General features: G+C 45.1%; 1 long non-coding RNA gene across 1 annotated transcript; it reads left to right on the forward strand.

Moving 5' to 3' along the window:
* Positions 1-1,860: 1,860 nt before the first annotated feature.
* On the forward strand, positions 1,861-7,217 carry LOC120508593. The gene is made up of 3 exons (XR_005629020.1): positions 1,861-2,069; positions 5,869-5,957; positions 7,024-7,217. It is a non-coding gene; the product is annotated as an uncharacterized LOC120508593 (long non-coding RNA).
* The last annotated feature ends 1,425 nt before the right edge of the window (positions 7,218-8,642 follow it).

Consider the following 8,642-nt stretch of genomic DNA (forward strand, 5'->3'; position numbering starts at 1 on the left):
GGGAAATCCTGAAAGGATGGGTCTGCTATAAGACACTCACCAATGCACATTATCTGCAAAGGACACTTGGTTTTTTGGCACCTGTGATGCTGGGATTGTGCTTCAGCATGGGAGGAACAGTCTGTAGTGCAAGGATCCTTCAGAAGGTCCCACATGAGTTCCTGGTATGACAAAACTACCCTTTAACCTCAAGCCATGAGGTAGGTGGCACTCTGTTTCTAAAATGACTTGAGGCATTATGCACAGTCCTATAAAATTGCAAAATGGGGCTGCTGTGTTACCTCCTGTAGCTCAAGAGGTTTGGAGCAATTGGTTCGTCATTTTCTACCAAAAAAGCACTTCCCTGAAGCTGTGGCTGCCACATCTTCTTTTGCAGCAGGCTCTTTATTTTTGTGCTTATAACATTGCAGTTTATTTCCGTGGCAACGACTCTAATGTGATCATTTGCATCCATAATAACTTCGCTGTTACTAGAAAAGGTAAAACTGTGACGATCTTGAAAAAGTGATCTGAGTCCAACTGAAATTGCAAACTATAACAAAAAAGCTAAAAATTAAGTTGATTTCTAGGGCATTAAATCATGGCCTATTGAGCTGAGCTCATGTTTTTTCCTGTCTCAGTGCCGTGGTGAGGGGTGAGCCTGCGTAAGCCGGCTGGAGAGCGGAGACTGCAACCAGGGAACACACAAACACTCTCATTTGTGTTTTACTTAAGCTTTGACAACGTTGGTCTCTGGTTTCCCTTCCTCGAGGACTGCAATCACTCATGTACTGTTTTCCCTCACTCTGCTAAGTGATGCACAAATTGTTTCTGCATTCCAGGTTAGTTTGTGACATGCCTCTCTTGTGTTTGCACGTGGATGATGAAGATCTGCCCTGCTCATCAGGAAATGAGTAGGCTGCCTGCCTCTAGCCTCAGAGGAGCTGCATCCAGGCTGGTGGAATGGCTCAGCACCAGCCCTGAGCCAGGGTTTGCCCCAGCACTGCCAGTTGTTCAGTGATTTTGCACGTTTTATCTTTCACCTGTGTCCACAATCTCAGTGCTGTCCTCCACTGAGGAGCTTAGGATGAAACATGGACTTTCCTGGGATAAGCACATTGACAAACTAAGGCCAAAATGCATTTCTCTTGGTTCAGATCCAAACCAGCCACAGGGTGTCTTTCCTAGTTCTGTCTTCTGTGGTTTTGCTTGCTTTAAATTTGTTTAGAACACAGCATTTTTAAAGAAAAATTCTTGCACGTGCACATAAACATGCTCATGTTTAAATAAAAGAGAATCCTGCTTGTGTGATGAGACACACTAACTGTCTTGATTCAAACAATCCTCTGTTTTGATAAGTTGATTCAATCTATTTTAGCTAAATACTTAGCAGAAGTCAGGCTACTATTCATATAAAGAGAGCTAAGAAATATACTCTCCATATGCTTTGAGCAACCTGGTCTAGTAAAAAGTGTAAAAACCCAGGGGCACTGGAACTTAGATGGTCTTTAGGGTCCCTTCCAACCCAGGCCACTGGGTTGGAAGGGACCTGAAAAGCTTTCCTCCATAAATTAAAGTAAGAAAGCTGACATTGTTGAAACAGAACAGGTTATCAGTTTGGCTGGTGTAGAAATGCTAAATAATACAGTTTTCCATTAGTTACTGGCTGCATAACCATGTTGAGAAGTTAAAGTTCTCTGAGAAAGGTAAGGTCCATGTGAGCTGCTTGAGCCCACACATGGTCATGAGCACTTTATCCTTGCTTGAAGCAGCTCAGTGAGCAAGTACCTTTTTTCTTTGTTGTGTGTGATGTGGGTTGAGATAGAATTACAAAACTAATCCTCCTTACCTGCTGCCTCATCTCATTTTCATAGGCCAAGAAGAACAAAAATCCCACATCCAATAATGCAAATGTGGGCTTGCCTCAGCCCTGTGTTCCCCTGCCAAAGAGGGATGAGAGGGCTCTTTCCACCCCTGAATGCTCCTAGGCCACCCATGACCTGCACTGCAGCTGGCCTGGGTCTGCCTCTTCTCCCTGTGTGTTGCTCCTGCCCGTGGTGCTCACCTACAGCAGAATATGGATTTGGCAGGTAAAGCTTTTGCTATGTATAGATGATCTACAGTCTGATAATTAGTGCACGGTCTTAATTAGAATGCAGTTCTGAAGAACTGTCTCTCTTTTAAATGTCCTGCTTTTCCTGTTGTATGATACTGCAGTTTCTTAACAGCTGTTGGAGTCACCACATGATATGTGCTCCTTGTTGCTGTGTTTATTTTTTTGCTTCACATTCAGAGTATTATCAGTATTGATTCTCAAGACAGTTGCTTTGTTGTTTCTAGAGAGACATGCAGATTGAGCCGCTTTCCATTTAATATTAACTGAAACTCACTGGAACATTATCACCTGCATGGCAACCAGAAGCCCATCCATGCCTAACATCAATAGTCCAAAGTGAGAGAGCGTGCTTTTGACAGGGGAAATACACACTGTGAAAATCCTTATCAGGTCTGAATGAGAGCTGGGTGGGAAAAGGCACCCTCTCCCTAACATCAGGTGCAGGTCACGTCCATTTTCAGCTGTGAGTAATGGACAGCAGTGATTCACTCCACAGCCAGTCTCATAAAGTCCACTCCTCATTCCCAGAGACAAATGGGAGGGATATTTTTACAGACAAGTGTTATTGTTGGTAAGCCCTTTCTAGGTCAGCCTAAACCAACACACGTAACCCCTCCTGGCTGACTCCCAGCTTCATGCAAGCTGGCAGCTCCACTGGGGTGCTGGTTTGGAGGGGACACACTGGACAAGCCACACTGACAGAACTGGGGACTGGCTACAAAACTGCACCTGAGTACCAAAATTCAGGAGTGCTGAACTCTACTCCTTGAGGGAAAAAGAAGAGTGACAAATGTCTGTCAGGGAAGAGGAAGCCTGGTCATCTGGTGCTCTTTTGCTGAGAGATGATCCCAGTGCAAGCTCCCTGTTTGGGGTTTTGCTCCCCCTCAATGTAATGGTGCTCTTCTGCTTACAAGAAATCAGCACTGTGTAATTTCACTGTGTCTTAATTATTCCTTTTCTGGTTTTCTACATATATGGCTGCTTTACTGCTTTAATGCAGTATTTTCCATTAAGCAGTTCTATGCAGTACAACAAAAATAAACACACAGCAACGTGCGTAAGATTAAACCATTAAACTCACTCAAAGTACACAGTTCATAAATTAAAAGTGCTTATGCTTATACTTTATTATTGATTGCTGAGTTGATACAAGAAGAAGAAATTGCCCTTAGGAAACAAAACTCATGGTTCCTTAAGCTTTTCTTTGTCAGGAAGCCAAAAAGACAACATTAAATGGAAATGTCACCATTTGTTCTTGTCAAATGTAGTTTATTCAATTAGATCTTTTATAACTCTTACTGAGTTATACAAAGGAGGTTAATATTTTTTATTGTTTTTCTTCTTGCTGTGCCTCTAATACACACAGAGATAAGTTTGCCTAGTAAAATATACAGCGTAATTTGGTAATGTGTTTATTGGATTCCAGTAAAAGACTGGAAAGAAATTATCCAAGATTTTTGCTTCTTCAACTGAAATTTTCTTTCTTCTCTCTCTTTATTTTTTTTTTCTTTTTGTTTGTTTTTCATTGCTTGTGAAGGTGGGTAATAATCTTGCAAGTTTTTGTTTCCTGAAAATGCTTCAAAAAAGAAATTCCTAGAAGCAGATTTGGGATTTTCCCCTGAGTTAAGAAAGAAGGAAAACATTGTTGGGGTTTTTTTTCCCTGACTTAAGAAAGACTTCCTGAAGAACAAGGTATTTAGATACACTCATGGTTTCAAAAATTTAACTGTAGTTGTGAAACATATCTGACATCTTGCAGAATGATAAGAGGAGCCTGAGTTTACAGTAACTTACTATTCAAAACTGTCTTCAGTTCAGGGTTCAGATCAGTTCTGGGTTTGTGGATATGGTTTAAACCAGCGAAAACCTATTCCTTTTTCCTTGTGTGGTTGGTTTTCTGCCCGATTGGCAGCTGGAGCTCCACTCAGTTCCAGAGGTCAGAAAAATATCACCACTGATGTGAGGAAGAGAGGCAGGAGCATGCAGCCAGTGCCAGGGCAAGGAGAGCACCAGAGACGTCGATTTTAGGTTCACTTGCCCAGTGACAGAATTGCAGCCAAAGCAGCTGGGTAAAGCTCTGGGCACTCTCACCAGTTCTGCTGAGCTGGGACTCATGTGCTACCATGCCTGGCCACAGATGTGAAGAAAAGGAGAAGCAAGGCTGCTCAGCAGACCTGGGGCTGAGAATCACAAGTGTAGCCCATGGCTGCTTCTTAAAAGTACCTGCAAGCACCTTCACTATTGAATCTACAGGAGATGAGTGAATTTCTTGAAAGAACCAACACCCTTCCTGGAAAAATTGCAACAGTTCAGAAAAGGTGAAAGTTGAGCACTGCCACCCTCTCCCTCTTGTGTAATTTGATTAGCTCATCCTCTGAGACAGCAGGAGCTGCCATCCCCACCATTCCAGGTTTAGGGCTTTTTCTAAGTCTTGTGTTCTACTGGGAACTGCCATCATGTTTAACTCAATTGAGGACATGAAACCAACTGCAGTTTGGCAAGCCACACAGGCTGGAGCTAATTTTTGTTCTCTGTTAATTCACCTGCCTGTGGCTTTTTGTGCTGCCCAGGATATAATCAGCTTGCTCTGGAGATGCTAAGCATGTTTGTCTGGAGCTGGGCTGATGCTGACTGATGGGCAATGTCATCAGCAATGTCATCTGGGCTGTCACAGCAGGCACAGCTGCTGGGCTGTGACGTGGGCAGAGCCCAGGGCCAAGGCTTCCCGTGGTTTCTGCATCCCTGAGTCTGAGAGGAGCACTGGAGGGGTCTTCACAGGTAAGGAACCAGTGGGGCTGATGTGCAGAAACCCTCCCATCAGCTCCCAGGGCAAACAAGGGAGCAAAGTGCTGGAAATGAAGGTGTGCTGTGGCACTTGCTTTGTGGAGCAGCCTCTGGGAGGGACGCTGCAAACTGTGATGAGTAAGAGTGGCCTGGAAGCTAAATCCCATCTAACTAAGGGTGTCAATTCATGAAACTGCTTAATCCCATTTAAGTGCAAGCTGCTTCCAACAGAGGTGGCCTCCTCACACCCCACATGAGCACTCCCACCCTCTCCCTTCTCTTGCCCCTGGGTGTCCCTGAGCTGTGAGGCTGACTCAGACCATGCTGTTCACCCAGTACAAAGCAGATGACGTTCACTGTAGGCTCAGTTTGTGTCAGGCCATAACTATGCATACAGGAATCTGACCCAGGAGGCTCCATCTCCTAGGGCTGAAGGAGAAATGTGCTCTATTTGGTAGCCTTCACTTAGACTGGATTGCCTACAAAGAAACCGGACTGCACAGAAGTGAATAATGCTCAGGCTGGACTGGATCCAGCAGCTCAGGAGACTAAAAATCAGAAAACCACTGAAAGTTTCTCTTCGTTACTTCATGTAGGAAGCACACAAAACCTGGAGCCTTGCACCAAGTTCCAGTAAGCATGACTGCAAACGAGGAGCCTTCTTTTGGAAATATCACTTGGAAGAAACCAGCCAGCCAAGGATGGTTTGATGGGTTTGCTGATACATTCATACAAGTGAACAGCTGGGAGGCCAGGAAGGAGCTCTGGTTTCCAGATAAATGTCCTTTCCCACATTCACTTCATTACTGAGCACAGCTCACTTCCATTTCCTTTCCTGTTCTTTGCTCCTGTTTCAGGACAGGGATCAGAAGGGCTGGAGAGGGGCTCAGTGCTCGCACAGCGCTGTGAGGGAACACAACCCAAAATAAAAACTCTTTCATCACTGCTCTTCTTATGCCTTCATTTTAAACACAGCTTTTCCATTTCAGATGCGAACACATCCCAGGTTTATCACCTCTGGTTTCTGGAAAGGGGCATTTGTTTTGGGAAACAAGTGGAAGAGCAGCATTCTGCCAGGGTAAGTTCCCAGTTTCCAGCAATCTGTTGCACAGGTCCTGGCTGCCAGAGCACAAGATTGCTTCTCTGTGCTGAGAAGCCTGTGGTGATTGCTTCTTCCAGGCTTGTCTCATGAGTGTGCCTGCAGAGTGGTCACAAAAGGTGTTACAAAACTTCTGGGAGCAGCAGCAGACCAGGGAAATTTTGAGAAGACATAGATGGGAACTGAAAGTGAGAGACAGAACAATTTAAACTTCTTGGTTTAAATTGTGATGCAAAAACCAAAACAAAACCAAAAAACCCCAAACCAACCAAAAAACCCTGCAAAACCTCAGAGAGCTCAGGACATAAAAGTAAGGATAAAAGCCAAAAAAACCATGGGAGTTCTTCTTGCAGTTTCTCCTCCCCTGTCCTGCTCTCCCTGAGCTCGGTGTGGGCGTGCTGCTGCTCTGCACTCTCCCTGCAGAGAGTCCCACACGCTCTCCTGGCGTGCTGCTGCAGGGGATGGCTCTGGCACACAGCTAGAGACTGCCCAGCTGGGCATTGCCACAAGTGCCCTGCCTGCCAGCCCAGCAGCAGGCAGCCAAGCCAAGGAGCACGGCCTGTGTGTGGCATCAGAGGGGCTTCCCCAGGCCGGGGTGTTGTGGTGACAGTCAGATGATAAAGAGAGCTTTGGGGCTCTCTCAGTGCCCAGATAACACAGCTCCCCACGACAGCCTGTGGGGTCTGTGAGAGCTCCCCTCTGCAGCTCAGGATGTGCACCTGGCCCTGCCCCTGCCCACTGTGGCACAGCTCCATCCCAGGCTGCAACTGAGGCAATTCCCAGGGGCACAGGGAGGGCAACAAGTCACTGGCACAGAGCACAACTCCTGGCACACCTGGAGAGAGCTGAACAGGTACTGAGCAGTGCTGGACTCCAGACTGCACACTTAACAGTAAAAGCCATTATCACACCAAGTAAATACATTAAAAAACTTTACTTCAGGTGACTTTATCTAGTAATGTACCATTGTTGAAGTCTTTAGTGAGTACCCTCTCTGGAAAACACTGATCCCTTTTTTATTATTTTTTATTATGTACTATTCCAGAAATGTCATCCTATTTCCCACTGTCACACAAAGTGCCCGAGGCTGTGATTGAAAAATCTTGTGAAAAGACTCATATTCTGTTTCTAATCAGGTATGTTTCTGTCTTTAGAGTACCTGCTAGTTTCTTTTTGCCTGCATGACATTTCTATTTTGATCTAAGCTCTTCTTTCCCTCCCCCTGTTGCAGTGCCTCTGTCTCCATGGCCCATTTCTCCTTCACAAGTTGTTAATGTGAAAAAATTACACTGCCCCATACCTGGGCAGGTCAGCTTCAAGCACTCCTGAATCACAGCTTCAGCCCATGTTTACGGTGGCTAACAATGAAAAGTGTTTTTACGCTGAGGATAATGGTGTATTTGCACTGTAAGATAAACCTTAGATGTAAAAATCATGATTTATTTAATAGGCACATCAAAGAATACCACGGGAGAAGGGAATTTCAAAGTTTCCCAGAATAATTAGATTTCTGCTATTATGTGAGGTATTTTTTTTCTCCTGACTCAATAATAATGAGTAATAGAAGTGTAGTTCTCAGAAATCATTCAAAGCATTACTAGACTGAGAAGAAAAAAAAAAGAGGAATAGTTTCCTTAGGAGCTAGAAATCTAGTAAGCGACAGGACTGCACAGCTAATGAGAGAAAGAAAGGTCTGACTTGGAGCAGACTGCAGCACTTCCGAAACCTGAGACAGATTTTCTCCTAGGAAGGAGGAGAAGTACCATTGGGAAAGCTCCTTGCTTAATTTCCTATGGTCCTTTCCTTAATTAAATGCATATTTAAATAAGCAGGAGCTCAGTAGTGGCAGTATCCTATAGCATCATTGTGCATTGTGCTCCACGGTACAGAAGCACCACTGAGGGCAGCCCTGGCCCCAGCACTGCACATTCGAGGTAGGGAGTGCCACAGAAAAGACATCCTTTGTGGATCTCCCCTTACAGATTTGTCAGAAGGCCTTTCTAAAGCCTCTGATGACTGACTGTGAAACAAGGCCCCAGTTGATTAAGAAAGCGACTGGCTTGGCGGAAGAATGAGCTCCTCAGTTTAAATTCAGCCTGGTTTCCGTTTTCTGCCTCCTTTCCGTGGCTCGCAGTTTTTTAACCCTTTGCTCTGCCTGGCTGAGCCCTGGCAGGATGTGGGTGCCCATGGCTGTCCTGGCAGGCAGCACCTCGGGCTGGGCTGAGGCCGTGCCCCCGAGCCCCAGGCTGGCAGGCAGGGCTCGTGGGACAGCTGGGTCCCCAGGAGCACAAAGCAGGAACCAAGGCAAGAGGGCATCCAGCAGCGAAGGAAGGCTCACACAAGAGCCTTTTTTCCATTTTTCTCATAGCACTTTCAAGTACTATCAAATACAAAGGTATATTTTCCTTTGTCCTAAATACTGTATTAAAAAAAAAAAATCTGTTTCAAGTGGCCCAAAGTATATGGCTGAAAGCTTTTCAGAGATAAAAATCTGCAGGTGTGTTCCAGCCCTAGACAGTGATGGATCTGCTGCAGGGAGTCCTTCCAACAAAGAAAGGGGCTCCTTCTTGTGGGATGTGCAACACAGCAGGAATGAAAAGCTCGAAAGAATATTTATCTATGTACAGGTGACAAAGATAGTGTCAGCTTAATTTTAAAATCAAT

This window comes from Passer montanus, unplaced genomic scaffold (genome assembly GCF_014805655.1).
Source record: "Passer montanus isolate IOZ18808 unplaced genomic scaffold, ASM1480565v1 scaffold48, whole genome shotgun sequence".
Taxonomy (NCBI): domain Eukaryota; kingdom Metazoa; phylum Chordata; class Aves; order Passeriformes; family Passeridae; genus Passer; species Passer montanus.